The 16840-nt window shown below is 41.6% G+C and overlaps 1 long non-coding RNA gene across 4 annotated transcripts in view; it reads right to left on the reverse strand.

The window, feature by feature from the left end:
* The window catches only part of LOC110132384 (uncharacterized), an 88432-nt gene that overhangs the window by 48757 nt on the left and 22835 nt on the right, over positions 1–16840 (reverse strand). For 3 of the 4 annotated variants that reach the window (XR_011486560.1, XR_011486558.1, XR_011486557.1), the window contains exon 3: positions 9856–9952. The exons of the other annotated variant lie outside the window; for it this stretch is intronic. This is a non-coding gene — a long non-coding RNA (uncharacterized lncRNA). The remainder of the gene's footprint in view (positions 1–9855; positions 9953–16840) is intronic. 4 annotated transcript variants of the gene reach the window in all.

Genomic DNA, 16840 nt, shown 5'->3' on the forward strand with positions numbered 1-16840 from the left:
TCTACATTACCTCATTTAACCATCACTAAGACTCTATGACATAAATGCTCGAATTATCTCTGTTTTATAAGTGAGAGAAAAGATTTAGAAATGAAAAACAATTATACCTGTTGAGATCCAGCCTAGCAGGGAATAGACACCACCTCAAAAAGAGGAAACTAAAGAGGGTTTAATGAAATGACTATTTACACAGTTGTTGGTAAGGTTAGGGGGAACCAACCAGCAATGGTGAAAGGCTAAGCCCATCAGAAAGTCCTTACTGTCTCAGACTGGAACACTGGAAGAACAGCCAACAGCTTCTGATAGAAGGACACAGCCACTGCCAAGCTGTGACCTGATGGGTAGCTGGCTGGGATGATCAATACCCTGACCTGTCTTACCTCTTTTTGATCTCCTGAACTATATCACATTGGCGGCCTCAACTAGAAACCACAGGATAAGGGAACTTAGTGATGCAGTCTCTAAAGGCTGGCCTCATAAATACAGAGCTGGGTGGAGAAGACTGGAGAACATATTTGGAGAGGCAAATGACATTTAGGCATAAATGTCAGTAACATAGCCAGGACATTCAACTACTCAATGCTGAGTGAAGGCAGAATGTAAGCATGGGTCGCATTCCCGCACTTAACCACTATACTATGTACTGAGAAGGAAGAAAATTCTCATAAAGAAACCAGTGGGGGTTGCAAGAGAATTCTTTTCTCCCCTACTCTTGAAGTCTGACTCTTTTTAACCCCATGGACTGTAACCCACCAGGATCCTCTGTCCATGGAATTCTCCAAGCAAGAATACTGGAGTGGGTTGCCATTCCCTTCTCCAGGGCATCTTTCTGACTCAAGGAGAAAACCTGGGTTTCCTGCATTGCAGACTTTTTTTTTTTTTTTTTTGGCCATCTGAGCCATTAGGGACAAAGACTCATATAGAGCCAATGCTACGGTTTTTCCAGTAGTCATGTAGGGATGTAAGAGTTGGACCAGAAAGAAGGCTGAGTGCCAAAGAATTGATGTTTCCTAATTGAGTGATGGAGAAGACTCTTGAGAGTCCCTTGGACAGCAAGGAGATCAAACCAGTCAATTCTAAAGGAAATCAACCTGAATATTCATTGGAAGGACTGATGCTGAAGCTGAAGCTCCAATACTTTGGCCACCGATTCGAAGAGCCAACTCACTGGAAAGGACTCTGATGCTGGAAAAGACTGAGGAAAGGAGGAGAAGGGGGTGACAGAGGATGAGATGGTTGGATGGCATCACTGACTCAATGGACAGGAGTTTGAGCAAACTTCGGGGGATAATGGAGGATAGGGAAGCTTGGTATGCTTGCAGTTCATGGGGTCTGAAATAGTCGGGACATGACTTGGCAACTGAAAGGCAGCAACCCTTCTTGAAACTCATCTACAGCACCCCCTTCCCCAGCTGAGCTCTTAGTTTTCTGGGAGAGCTCCTTTAATGCAGACAGAGAGGATTTCAGCAGAAACATGGGAACACACAGCCTGCTCCCACTGGAATGTAAGCTCATTAGCACAGAGATTTTAATCAGCTTGTTCACTGCTATGTCCCTATAAATTAAATTACTGGGTTTGAAGAACTCTTTTGAACCAAAAGATACTGAACAGTCCATTTTCAGGAAAAAAACCTGCTAGCAACAGAATATGATCAATGAATTATTCTATCCACTCTGCTTATCCTTATCACTTCCCTGTTTCTTTAACTTTTGTGATTCTGGTCTTTGATTAGCTGTTGAATATTTTTTACAGTGGAAGTCTAATGAGTGTGATGTGTCTTGTTTGGTGCGAAGAGCTTTATGCAGATTTTCTTACTTGATCCTCATCATCACATTCCTCTGAGATCAACACTATTATTTTACTGGTAAGGACACTGCAATGCAGATTCGGGTATATGTTATTCCAACCAATGAACTTTAAATCACTTCTCCCATTCTGCCTTTCTGATTCTGTTTCTCTGTCACTGTTTAAAAGTAACAACTCCATTGGTGACACCCAGACTTTGATGGTACGAGGCCCTCACAGCACCTTTGATGGCTCATGAACTACCACTCAAATCTGATGCAGCTCATGGCCTGCCTCCAACTCTGCTGGGGTAAGACAGGATACCACCAGTCCTCGACCCTGCCAAGCTTCAGCCCCTTCTCTATTATGTCTTCTACATACATGACTTCAAAAAGCTGCTGTCTCCTCAAGCTCTGTTTCCTGACCCATCAACTACCTCCTTGATGAGCGCTACAGTTTGCTTTGCAGTGCAGACTCCCCAAGGAAGCAATGAAAATGACTGTTCAACTTTACTGCTATTGGGAGAATAATTGATTAGTGCCTCTCCTCCCACTGCGGCCTCTCTGGACCATTTTCACACTGAGGCCACTCCCAGGCAATGCTTGAGCATGGCAGAGGCACTCAAGCAGGCCCAATCTGGCAAGATGTGGGGATTCTCCAATATGTGGTGCTGTCTGAGGACTCCTCATTAGCCTGGATACACCTTTTTTGAAATTGCATATCCATCCAAAACTTGACTGCTCTTGGTCATCCACTTTCTCTCTCACATTTCACAGATGTCAGACCTACATGTGGCTTGAAGCCTCTCCCCATCTTCTCCAGTTCCTTCTCCCAATAAATCTCTTACATGTCTAATTCCATCTTGGTATCTGCTTATTAGTAAACATGAACTGATGCAAGTGCACAGGAGATGGTCTGAGAAACAGTGGAAAGATAAGAATAGGGCATCATCATAGAAAGGCAAGAATGATGCCCTCCTAAATGGTAAGTGGAGCACATATAGTTTCTGACACAAGTTGCCATCTCAGTTGCTGGAGATTTCACAGGTGGTTCCCTGGGAAAATGTCTGAGTGGAAGGAGATATCTTTGCAGATTAAACAATCCACACATTTTTTTTAATTGGAGGAGAACTGCTTTACCACACTGTGGTAGTCTCTGCCATGCATCAAGGTGAATCCATTTGAAAGATGTGAAGTAAAAAGAGCCATCAATACAAGGATAGTGGACATGACTACTTATTTCTACATTGTTTTGATGCCCTACAGAGAAGATGAGACACTTTTAACCATTTACAGGCAGATAAAAGCTGAATGTGAAACAGACTTAGAGAAAGAACTTATGGTTGCCAGGGAGAAGGATGGGGGTGGGGCGGGATAGTTAGGGAGTGTGGAACGGACAAGTACGCACTGTTATATTTAAAACTGGTAAACAACAAGGACCTACTGTATAGCCCAGGGAACTCTGCTCAGTGTTATGTGGCAGCTTGGATGGGAGGGAGTTTGGGAGAGAATGGATACATGTATATGTATGGCTGAGTCCCTTCATTGTTCACCTGAAACTATCACAACATTGTTAATTGGCTATACCCCAATACAAAATAAAAAGTTTAAAAAAAAAGAAAGCTGAGTGTGAGAGCTAGAGCATATCTTTGGGAGCTCACTGAGAGTTCCTTGTATCAGATACAGCAGAGCAACATCCTAGAGATTTGATAGGTACGTGTCAGCGCTCCACAGATGGCCAAATGCTCACTAAAGGCAAGTTTTTTATGCTAAGGACCATGCCTGGGAAAAACTTAAGCCCCTGAAATATGGCATGACGTCATCTGGATGGATGTCTCTCAAGATGCTGGTTCTACAGAGCCCCATCAGACTGTTGGAATGGTGTATCTTCTTAGATGGAGGAGGGGGAGAATGTCTTCACATGGGAGGAAGAAGACCTCTGTCTTGTTAGGAAGAAATAGGGAGTGGTACTGCTGTTGTATGGGAGTTCTCATGGGTGTACAGAGTGTACATGGAGCTAACAGCTTCCATTGGTGACCCCACAGCCCTTGCCTGGACCTGGTGACCATCTCTCTGGAGTCTTCCTACTGTTAATTCTAGTGAACTCTGGGACTTGCACTGGAAATGGCACCCCAGCTCTTCTCCATGCCTATCAGCTTCAGCTTACCTATACTCCAAAGAGTTATGTTCTGCTGCCTGACAACAGCAGACCAAATCTGACCCAAAAAACCCAGCAAACATTTCAACCATCAACTGCAACCACACCTACCCCAGTAAGGTCTGAAGCCTTGGAGTGGGGAGTCTCCCTTCCAAGCTGTTCCTTCCATGGATATGCTTCCTCAACCCAAGGGGTACTTTAGAGTTCTTTCTACACCCTTAGAGTTACTCCCTATAGTATGGTTTAATCATTATTTATGCTAAAAATCTCGTTCATATTACAATATAGTTTCTGTTTCCTGACTAGACTCCGATTGATATGAGATCTAGAATGTATATCAAAAAATCCAGAATATAAGATTAAATGAGCAAACATTTACTGTCCAAGCCAGTATATTTAATATCTTGGTAAGGACCTCAATTGATGCAACAAACTCACTGCTAGTGTGGCTCTTAGATGCTTCAAAAAAAGCTTATGGCCAATGCTGAGAGAAATGGAAGTGCATGGGTTGCCTTGGCTGATGGTTGAGCAAGAAATAAAGAGGCTAATAGAAGTAGGCATGCTGGAATGAACGTATTAACAGGCCAGAAGATTATGTTCTACAGTGAAGCCCAGAGAACAGAGCGCATCATTCACCAAGGCCATGAAAATGGCAATGGTGGGAGGGGCGTGAGTATCAGTAGATATTCATGGTGGACCCTCTCTGTAGGCTTGGTTGACTGTAGGGGAGGCAGTCACAGAACTGAGCTCAGTAACACTCAGCTCCAAAGTATTAGAGCCTAGATGGGGGTACTTTCCCACCAGACACCAGTTATCATAATTACATGCAGAGCAGAGGGTAGCCAAGAGGTCTTGAAGAACAGGGAATTGTGGAGATGGTTAACATAACATGGTACCTGTAGGGGCCAAACAGACCACTGTGCAGTAAGCATTCTCCTTTACTTCTACAATCAGAAAAAAAAAGAAAGGGTACCAATTCCTTGCTCAGTTTTCAGATCCAGGGTCATCTGACTTAAAATGCTCTCTAAAAAGAACACAGCAACACTGCTATAAGGACATACTGTAGTGATTTCCCTTGTTCTTCCCCAACAGGATGTACAGTCATACACTCAGCTGACTAGACACACTGAGGAAGGGGGGCTCCCCAGACAGATCAAGGTTAGTTTATTCAGTGTCTGAACTGACAGATCCCAGAGGTTCAAAGGCCCTGGAAGAGGGCAAGGCAACCCACTCCAGTATTCCTGTCTGGAGAATCCCCATGGACAGAGGAGCCTGGTGGGCTGCAGTCCGCTGGGGTTGCACAGAGTCGGAGCTGACTGAGTAACTGAGCACAGCACGCACAGAAGCCTAAATCATCATCACGGTTCCCACGTCAGAGCAGGGCTTACAGACGACAGGTGATAAATCCAGTTATGGTTAAAGTCTGGCCTACAAAGATGCTCTCAGTGGTCATTTCCTCAGTTCCCCACCTTATAATTGGTATTGACATGTTAAACAGTTAAAGTAACACCCACATTGGGTCCTCAACTTATGGACTAAGACCTATTCTAGTGGGGAAGACCAAATAGAAACCTTTGAAATGGCTCTGGTCTCAAAGAACCAAGAAAGTAAATCAAAAACAGTATCATCTCAGGAGGGATGGTGAAGATTAGTGCCACCGTTAAAACCTAAGAGATGCAAGGATGGTGTTCCCAGTTAAATTTCTGTTGAGTTTGGTAGTCTGGTACTTGGAGAAACCAAATGTATCCCACTAAGCCTTAGGCATTTTTATGTAGAAAGAGAGCACATATTGTTATTTTGTTGTAATGATGACTGGACACTCAAATTTCATCATTTGAACTCTGATTTATCACTCAAGTTATTGATAACTATAGATCATACCAAATTAGAACAATTTGACAGAGCAATACGGCTCTGATTTTGGACAAAGATGACCTTCTGATATATTATAATCATACTAAATGTGTTCCATCAACAATATACTTCATGACATTCTCCAAAAAGGCACATGGCTGCATGGTACTTTACTGCTCCAAGCTCCTCTTCATGGACTATTATTCACCCTGTATTTTGTCAAATATACTGAAGCATCTATTTTAAAACTCAACACAAGAGCTACCTTTTCCAGGAAGTCTCCCTTAAACCCCTATCCACACACCAGGCTAATTGAGAGGTCCTTTCTTACTGCTCCAGTAATATCCCCTGAAGTTTTTTATTTTCAACAATCTCTCACCTTGCTTTATACTTGTCCATCAATATATCTGTCTCCCCACTGGGCTATGAGCTCCCTGAAGGCAGGGATTGCATCTCATTCATCTTTGAGCCTCAGTGGTTTAGACTAGTGACTGGCTCACAGTTGGCAGCCCATATTCATTTCATTTGTTGAATGAAAGAATAAGTGACTTAATAAATTTAAATATTCTGTGTTGATGTTTGGATTGTGTACCAGTTCCTCAGAAAGCAGTTCTCTCTGAGTGATTTCTTCCAGAACACATTAGACTATTTCATGAATGTGTATGCAGGCACATTTCCAATTTATCCTTTTGAACTGGAATAATACCCTGCTCCGGACCACCCAGCAAGAACCAGTCTCTGTGGTCAGTGCTCTGTAACCAGATTTAATCATTAGCTTTCAGTCTATTCTGGATGAAATTGATGGCACAATTATCTCCATGGAAGGTCAGGTGAGATATCAACAGTAGAATTACTGACTATGGGTATGGCTGAATCCCCGCACCTGGCTCACCTGCCACAGAGGTGATGAGTCTGCCAAAAGTCCCTTTAGATAATGTGGTTCTTCACTCTCAGCTTAAAGCATCACTTTACCAGGTCCCACAGAATTACATCTGCATGTGCCAGAGAGAATTCAACAGATGTGCTAACATCCGTTGGATCACAGAAAAAGCAAGAGTCCAGAAAAACATCTACTTCTGCTTTACTGACTATGCCAAAGCCTTTGACTCTGTGGATCACAACAAACTGTGAAAAATTCTTAAGAGATGGGAATACCAGACCACCTGACCTGTCTCCTGAGAAATCTGTATGCAGGTCAGGAAGCAACAGTTAGAACCGAACATGGAACAACAGACTGGTTCCAAATTGGGAAAGGAGTACATCAAGGCTGTATATTGTCACCCTGCTTATTTAACTTATATGCAGAGTACATCATGCGAAATGCCAGGCTGGATGAAGCACAAGCTGGAATCAAGATTGCCAGGAGAAACATCAATAACCTCAGATATGCAGATCTGAGATACGCGATCTTTATGGCAGAAAGCAAAGAGGAACTAAAGAGTCTCTTGATGAAAGTCAAAGAGGAGAGTGAAAAAGCTGGCTTGAAACTCAACATTCAAAAAAACTAAGATCAGGGCATCTGGTCCCATCACTTCATGGCAAGTAGATGAGGAAACGATGAGAACAGTGACAGACTTTATTTTCTTGGGCTCCAAAATCACTGCAGATGGTGACTGCAGTCATGAAATTAAAAGATGCTTGCTCCTTGAAAGAAAAGCTATGACCAACCTAGACAGCATATTAAAAAGCAGAGACATTACTTTGCTGACAAAGGTCCATTTAGTCAAAGCTATGGTTTTTCCAGTAGTCATATATGGATGTGAGAGTTGGAGATATAAAGAAAGCTGAACACTGAAGAATTGATGTTTTTGAACTGTGGTGTTGGAGAAGACTCTTGAGAGTCTCTTGGACTGCATGGAGATCCAACCAGTCAATCCTAAAGGATATCAATTCTAAATATTAATTGGAGCTGAAGCTCCAACACTTTGACCACCTGATGTGAAGAAAAAGACCCTGATGCTGGGAATGATTGAAGGCAGGAGGAGAAGAGGATGACAGAGGATTAGATGGTTGGATGGCATCACTGACACAACAGACAAGAGTTTGACCAAGCTCCAGGAGTTTGTGACGGACAGGGAAGCCTAGTGTGCTTGCAGTCCATGGGGTTACAAAGAGTCGGACATGACTGAGTGATTGAACTTAACTTACCAGGTTCCACAGTCTGCCATGTGCCAGAGAGAAGACATCTCAAACATGGCAGTAGGGTCAGACGTAACTCAGCCTGACCAGAAGGTAACTCAGGTCAGATCTTGTACTACTTTTCAAGCCACACAACCCTGATCTCACCATCTGCTGCTGCAGTCAAAGCTACAACCAGGATGCAAAGGTCCCACATACAGAAATCCATGCATTACAGCACAATTAACATAAGTGATTGAACCTTCAACCATCTCTACAGAGCAAAAATATGGTGGTAACTCTCTTGTGCCTGCGTCGACTGTCTGATTTAGTCTTCCCAGGTTTGAAGTGTAACAATATGAGACATTAGTAAATGTGAGACATTAGTAAATCCAGATGTATGTCTTGACCAGTGCAGAAAGGATCCAACTGCACAATAGGACCAAATAACATCCCCATCATGGGTCCATTCTTCACATCGTTGTTTGGCGAGAGAGGAGAAGGAAAAGAAGTGGGGATACAGCTTTTGAATTAAATTAACTTGTATTCTCATCCAGTCTCTCCCACTTTACAGCAGTGTGACCGCAGACAAGTCATCTTATTATTCCTCAGTTTCACTGCCCATAGAGTGGGACAATCTGCTTAACTGCAAAGGTTGAGTACCTTTGATCATCTCATTCTTCTTCTCATTATAAGACATGATTTTTGCCCTTGGATAGCTAAAAGGGGAAAAGACTGAAAAATAATTAAAGGACAACCTAAACACCTCCCAGTTACTAATGGAAGGTTTGACCTGGGTTTCCAGGAAAATATCATGGGTATAGAAATTAGGAAAGACATAAACCAATGTCTACCCCAGTCTCTTGATATTTTACTTCACGAAACAGATGCTACAGAATAACAATATCATTACCACTTAAGTTTAGCTGGATCAAAGCTGCCCACTTAGTCACCCTTCTGGGAGTCCCTACAGATACCAAAATCTGCAGATGCTCAGGTCCCTTCTATAAAATGATCATAGTACAATGAATATGGTTGGTCCTCCAGACATCTCAGCATAGTTGATACCAAAATAAATCTTGACTATTTACTAGCTACTTGACTGTAGATTCTCATCTACACAATTGAGTTTATAATACATATATCACCAGGTCAGAGTGAGAATAAAATATGATAGCATATCCATTCAAAAACATTCCACAAATAATTATTAAGTTCTTTTTTGCTTCCTCACCACTAAGGTGGCAGTGATTAATAAACATTCTTGTTCATTTGTAATCATTCTTATGGAATATGAAGTGAATGCTCATAGCAGAGGCCTGCCACAATATGCTGTACTATAAATAGCAGTCGAAAGAAATAGAATTCTGACAGCCAGAAGGATGTCAACTGTATAAAACCACATGGAAGACACATTCTGAACCCCATGTCTGCAACAAAATGCTGTGCGTATGGTCCCACTATGATCTTTATTACACAATTTTGTGGCCATGGGCACTCTCATAAAGATTATTGCAAAGCATTTTAGTTCTAGAGGACTCCAAGGATAATTTATACCAACCCATAATAAAAAGCTCCCACTGATACATACTTTTAATGCATCCTATATATACATACATATCATTTCTCTAAACTTAATAAAAAATAGCATTTAGTTCCAAAACATATTCCCCCAAGTTGGATGATACTACTTATTACCTATGCACGGCTTTAGATGTATCAATCTAAACTGCATTTTATAGAATTTCTTCTGGCTGAGCATCTGTTTTTCTCATTCCACACTGAGTAAGTTATCAGATCTAATTTTGAAATATGAAAGCTATTATCCAAAATGCACCAATATTTCCAGGTGTGCTTTATGGAAGTGTAGAACTACTTCTCAGAAGCATAAAACAGTTGTTGAAAAATGCTCTAAAGTGCCAACAAGTTAGAAGTCTTACGGGTTGAGCAGGGTCAGGCTCAGAGAAGTTGAACCCCAACGTCCATTTGCCCCAGTCCCACAGTCATGATGGGCCTTCTGTTCAGATCTCTGACAGTCTACAATCAAAAGGGAATATAATACATTCTATTTTGAAGATTAAAAGCTCTATTTTACTTCATGTAAACATTTAAAATATACCACACAATTTTAGCTCCATTTTCTTTATTATACTGCATGCCTCGAAAATAGCCCAGGCTCTCTCAAACTTAGAGCAGACGAAATATCTTCAGGCAGCCTTTATATTCTTTTTTGGGGGGGATCATTTTAAAAGCCTTTATTGAACTTTTTATAATATTGTTTTCTGGCTGTGAGATAGGGATCTTAGTTCCCTGACTAGGGACTAAACCTGCACCCCTTGCACTGGAAGGCAAAGTCTTAGCCACTGAACCATCAGGGAAATCCCCTATATTCTAATGTATTTGATCTGTAGAGCTTCAAGTGGCAGTATCAGTGATCTTCTCTAGTGATTAGACTTGTGGAAAACTCACATAACTAAAAGTCATGAGACTGATTAATGGCCAAAATTCCAATTTAATGATTTCCTATTAGAAATATCATACACAGCTTACACACAGATAATCTGTGCATTTATATGAAGGACAGAAAAGATGTTAGAAAAGACTACACAAGAAACTTGTCATGAGAAGAATGCAGTTTGTTGATTTTGTATCTTTTACTTCTTTAGCCAGCATTTATTGAATACTTAAAATGTTCTGGGTTACATGCAAAGTGCTGTTCAGAAAAAATAAGACAATTGCTTTGATTTATGGAGCATTTACACTGTGTCAAATAGTTTGCAAAAATGATCTCATTGTCTCATATAATTACTACAAAAATGTGAAATGTTACAAAGCCCACATGAACAAATGAGAAAGTTGAGGCTCAGAGAAATAAACTTGCACAATTACAGAGTAGTAAGTAGTAGGCTCTTGTTGTTTTAGTCACTAAGTTGTGTCCGACTCTTCTGTGACTTGACACACTGTAATTCGCCAGGTTCCTCTGTCCATGGGATTTTCCAGGTAAGAATATTGGAGTGGGTTGCCATTTTCTTCTCCAGGGGATCTTCCTGACCCAGGGATCGAACCTGCATCTCCTGCACTGGCAAGCAGATTCTTTACCACTGAGCCACCAGGGAAGCCCGTTAAGTATTAACAGTAGGACTGGGAATCAAATCCAGATCTATTTTCCTACAAAACTCAAGCTCTTTCTATCACATCATGGTACTTTTAATTTAATACAGGTGTGAGCAAACTAAAGCCTGTGTTCAAAACCCAGCCTATAGCTTGCTTCTGTAAATAAAGTTTTATTGGAATACAGCCATGCTCCTTCACTTATGTTTTACTGTGATTGCTTTCTCTCCACAGGAGCAGAGTTGAGCAGTTGCAACAGAGACCATATGGACTACAAAGCCAAAAAATATTTAACATCTAGCTCTTTCACAAAATAAGTTTCTTGAATCTTGATTTAAGATATGATATTTGCTCAAGGAAATGGAAGAGAAATAAAAACTGGAAGAAAAACAGGAAAACAATTAAGATACAACTTAAAAGCCTTCCTATTACATATGGCTACCCTTGCTTGGTTCCCAGGAAGACAAAGTCTGAGACAGGTTATGTGCTAATATTCTATTATCTAGTGCCATGCCAGGGAAGAACTAGGAAATAAGGTAGGGAAAAAGAGGAAGCCCACACTAAATTGTGCATTACCCAGATTGGCCAGTTTCTGAAGAAAGCATAGCTGGTTGTCAGTCATGTGGATTTTTCCAAAGAGGCTGCTTGGAACAATCTCAGAACAGTCCTCACCCTTCAGGGGAAGCTGAGACCATCAGTGGTATTAGAATATAAAGTGAACTGCAGAATCTGTGGGAGCTATAACTGTGGCTGCTCAGGCTGGGAAGCCAGGTGACACCTGAGACCCAGGGGATAGAAAATGTTGAGGAAATAGGGACCAACACAAAATTGGTCTAGTATAATTCACCCCATGCGCCTCTCAGATCTGTTCTCATTCTTCACTATAACCAAATCTCATACACGAACAGGATGCCCTCACTTCCTCCCTGAGAGAAAAGTTGTTACGTCTCATTCTTGAAACTAACACCCAGTTATAATCTCCGAGGTAGACTTCAATAGGATTATCAACCTAAACTATAATAATTGATGCTGCAGCAGTTGCTCTTGGAGCTAGAGTTAATACTGATCATCTCCCTTCTCTTCCTCACTCCAGACTTCCCTCTCCCTTGGCCAGCATTATTCTTGCTTGCTCAGTCACCCAAGTCATGTCCGATCCTGCCACCCAAAGGACTGTAGCCCTCCAGACTCCTCTACCCATGAGATTTCTGAGGCAAGAATCCTGGAGTGAGTTGCTACTTTCTTCTCCAGGGGATCATCCTGACCCAGGGACTGAACCCACATCTTCTGAGTCTCCTGTGTTGGCAGCTGGATTCTTTACCCCAGAACTACCTGGGAAGCATTGTACTAACTCAGTGGAATTATGCTGATAATCATTTCCAAGGAGTCTACACCCTAAATTGTCTTGCCAGGATAGATGGAATTGCCCATTCACACTTATCCCTGGCCATAGAAATACCAATAGATAATCCAGTGATTTCCTTGGGTATCAGATATAATTTTTCTAGACCCTCAATTTTGTAGTCTCCATACACGCTTGTAATGGTAATTAGGGTTAATTATCTCAGACTTTGTTGGTTTACTTTGTTCAGTTCAGTTCAGTTCAGTCACTCAGTCATGTCCGACTCTTTGAGACCCCATGAATCACAGCATGCCAGGCCTCCCTGTCCATCACCAACTCCTGGAATCTACCCAAACTCATGTCCATTAACTCAGTGATGCCATCCAGCCATCTCATCCTCATCATCCCCTCCTCTTCCTGCCCTCCATCCCTCCCAGCATCAGGGTCTTTTCTAGTGAGTCAACTCTTCGCATGAGGTGGCCAAAGTATTGGAGTTTCAGCTTCAACATCAGTCCTTCCAATGAACACCCAAGACTGATCTCCTTTAGACTGGACTGGTTGGATCTTCTTGCAGTCCAAGGGACTCTCAAGAGTCTTCTCCAAAACCACAGTTCAAAAGCATCAATTCTTCAACGCTCAACTTTCTTCATTGTCCAACTCTTACATCCACACATGACTACTGGAAAAACCATAGCCTTGACTAGACGGATCTTTGTTGGCAAAGTAATGTCTCTGCTTTTAAATATGCTATCTAGGTTTGTCATAACTTTCCTTCCAAGGAGTAAGCGTCTTTTAATTTCATGGCTGCAGTCACAATCTGCAGTGATTTTGGAGCCCAAAAAATAAAGTCTGACACTATTTCCACTGTTTCCCCATCTATTTCCCATGAAGTGATGGGACCAGATGCCATGATTTAAGTTTTCTGAATGTTGAGCTTTAGGCCAACTTATTCACTCTCCTCTTTCACTTTCATCAAGAGGCTTTTTAGTTCCTCTTCACTTTCTGCCATAAGGGTGGGGTCGTTGGTTGATGCTTAATACAAAATGGCCAACTGGTAATCACAACTTCCAGTTCAGCGTATCTTACTTTGTCTCCTGGAAGAAGTACCCCACCATTAAACGACTGAGGAATACAACTTGACAGAGCCTAACATTGCAGGAAGCAGAAATCATCTAAATTCCATAAATGGATAACTGCGAATGATGGCAATAAGATCAATCTTACTTCCACCTTATGTTAGTTTGGATCATCCAAGAAATATCTCCCTCCAAAATGGACTTGTTTGTATACATTACTCATTGGGGAAAATTTCTGTGACTGACAAAGGGGAAGGAACAGGAACAGGCAATGACAGGGTACCATGCAGTCTGATATCTGTGAAAGGAGACAGGGGAGGCATGATGCTATCCCTGTCATATGAATGAGAACAATCTTTTCATCCTTTTTGTGGCCAGAGATAAGGAAAGAATTCCCCTAAATTAATAGTTGCACACAAGGCGTCAGAGTCTTATTGATGCCATGGGAGCTGAGGGTGAAGCTACCAATGGCCCCCTACCACTGCCACTAAGTTTACTGCAGTCCTTATTCATCAGCTGTGATCCATCTGGGTTTTCTGGAGGTCTAGTAGGTAAATTAATGGGAACCTGATGAAGACCATTTTGCATCTTTTAATTGTGTGACAGTGGTGCTAATTTTTTCAATACCTCTTACATCACTTGTTATATCAGATGTTATATCACTTCTACTATGCTTCTCCTGGCCAGGAAGAGTTGGGGTTAATTTCAGAAGCTTTCAACTGATCCTTCTATGAAAGAATTCTATCAGCTGCTATGTATATACTTGAAGTATAACCAGAGGGTGGATCTATTAAGCCACTGGACTCACGGTGAGAAAAACTTGGGCTAAAAGTCCACGGAGTATCTGATCTCCATAAACTCCCACTCTACCCAGAGGACCAGCTTGGTATTTCAGGTCTCCTCTCAGTATCAGGGCTGCCCTGGTAGCTTAGATGGTACAGAATTCACCCCAATGCAGAAGACCTGGGTTCAATCCCTGGGTCAGGAACTGTAGCCCTCCAGGCTCCTCTGTCCATGGGATTTCCCAGGCAAGAATACTGGAGTGGGTTGTCATTTCCTTCTCCAGGTGATCTTCCTGACCCAGGAATTGAACCCATGTCTCCTGCACTGGCAGGTGGGTTTTTTACCACTAATCCACCAGGAAGCCCTCCACTTCTATAGGCCATGGCTACATTCAAGCTTCAAGGACTCTTCTCAGTAAATTATTAAGATCAGAAACAGACATACTTCCAGAACACTGAATCCTGAGTCATGTGTGAGATCCCCATGATGATGGACTATCTCTTACCCACTCATATATTACACCTTCCCCTAGTCAGCCCTCTCAATACCCCAATGTATTGCTATGTTTCTACTGATATGTGTGTATATGCGTATGCTGGTACTACTATTTTGTATGTAAATGCCGTTTCTTGAAGCAGCCTTGTACTTCCCTGCTCAGGCTGTGCTAAAATCTGACCCCGCTTATTATCTGGACACAATAAAATATGGGGTGGAGCCGAGCCTGATGAAAACCAGCGTCACGTTCTGAGGCACCTAATTAAAGTGAAGTAATTGAGTACTTTCTAGCTAAGTGGAAGCTCCTGCAAGTGCAAGTGGCCTCTCCAAGAAGTAAGGACTTGCTTCTCATGGACAGAGAATTCAAGATAAATTGGGGTTAATCATTCTCAAACTCATGCACACAAATGTCCTCATCCTAATTTTCAGGATCCCCACTCTTTCCCTAGCAGATTCATGAATTAGATGTAGAACTGCTGAGGCTGCACGTTTAGTTTTCTTTGCAGACTTACCACCCTTAGATGAAAGGCTTGAATTTTAGCCTAGTCATTCTCACAGGAGATGAAAGTTTTACTAAGATGCCATAAGGTCCTTTGACTCTTACAGCATGACACAGGTTAACAATTGTCTACAGCCTATAATTTTTTTTTTGCAAGGCTTCTGTCGATGTCAAAAGCAGCCACCCAACAACATAATCCTTATAATTATCATCATCCCCATAATGTTCAAGCACAGAAGACACAATGTTCTTATACCATGTCATTCACCTGTACTTCAACTCAATTAACAAGAGCAAAAGCTTTAATAATTGCAATGCCATGGCACACCAGGGGGTATTAACACAACCCTTCTCATACCAGTTACTTTATTATATATATTCTACAGCTATGCGACTCAAAACGTGGTCCATGGGCCAGCAGCACTGGCATCACTTGGGAGCTGGTTAGAAATGCAGAATCTGAGGCCCAACCCAAGAGTATTGAATCAGAATCTGCATTTTATTGAATTCCCCAGGTAATTCTTACAAACAACAATATGAAAGGCACTTTCTCTACACTGAAACAGATCCTGAAGCAAAGTGAATATGCTACTGGCTTTTTGGAAGGTATAATCCCAATGAAACAAAAGAAAGAGAAGAAGGAAACAGGCACAGAAAAAGGAAAGCAAATCCAATTCATAACAACTTCTTAAAAAAACCACAGGTTGGAAATTGGTCACATAGTATTTCTCCAGAGAGCTCACATGGAAACCTAACAACTTGGAACAATCTGTTGTTGGAAGCTTGGCAGGAGAAAAGTGAGCAATTTATTTGCTGGTTCATTTCTATTTTTTTGCCGTCTGTTGGTCAAATACTGCCCCAAAATATGTTAACTTCCTAGCACTTCCTGATATATTACCAGGCCCCTCCTTTCCGCTATCTGGGAAGCCAGACCTTCTATGGGTTCTAGTGAACCATATCTGTGTGGAACATTCAAGAATTTTAAAGATGTGGCTCTTTTGTCTTCTTTTTTACAGTTTCTCATCAGAAATCTATTATTCTTATATTTGTTCCTCATTTGTTTTTGGTTTCTCTGGCTGCCTACAAGATTTTCTTTTTGTCCTTGGTCTCTTGTCATTTGAATATAAACTGTTTATATCTGGGTGTTTTGTATGTTTATTTTTTCATTTATTTTTATTAGTTGGAGGCTAATTACTTTACAATATTGTAGTGATTTTTGTCATACATTGACATGAATCAGCCATGGAGTTCATGTATTCCCCATCCCAATCCCCCCCTCCCACCTCCCTCTCCACCCAGTTCCTCTGGGTCTTCCCAGTGCACCAGGCCCGAGCACTTGTCTCATGCATCCCACCTGGGCTGGTGATCTGTTTCACTATAGATAATATACATGCTGTTCTTTCGAAACATCCCACCCTCACCTTCTCCCACAGAGTCCAAAAGTCTGTTCTGTACATCTGTGTCTCTTTTTCTGTTTTGCATATAGGGTTATCATTACCATCTTTCTAAATTCCATATATATGTGTTAGTATACTGTAATGGTCTTTATCTTTCTGGCTTACTTCACTCTGTATAATGGGCTCCATTTTCATCCATCTCATTAGAACTGATTCAAATGAATT

Source organism: Odocoileus virginianus, unplaced genomic scaffold, assembly GCF_023699985.2.
Source record: "Odocoileus virginianus isolate 20LAN1187 ecotype Illinois unplaced genomic scaffold, Ovbor_1.2 Unplaced_Contig_24, whole genome shotgun sequence".
In the NCBI taxonomy this organism is placed as follows: Eukaryota; Metazoa; Chordata; class Mammalia; order Artiodactyla; family Cervidae; genus Odocoileus; species Odocoileus virginianus.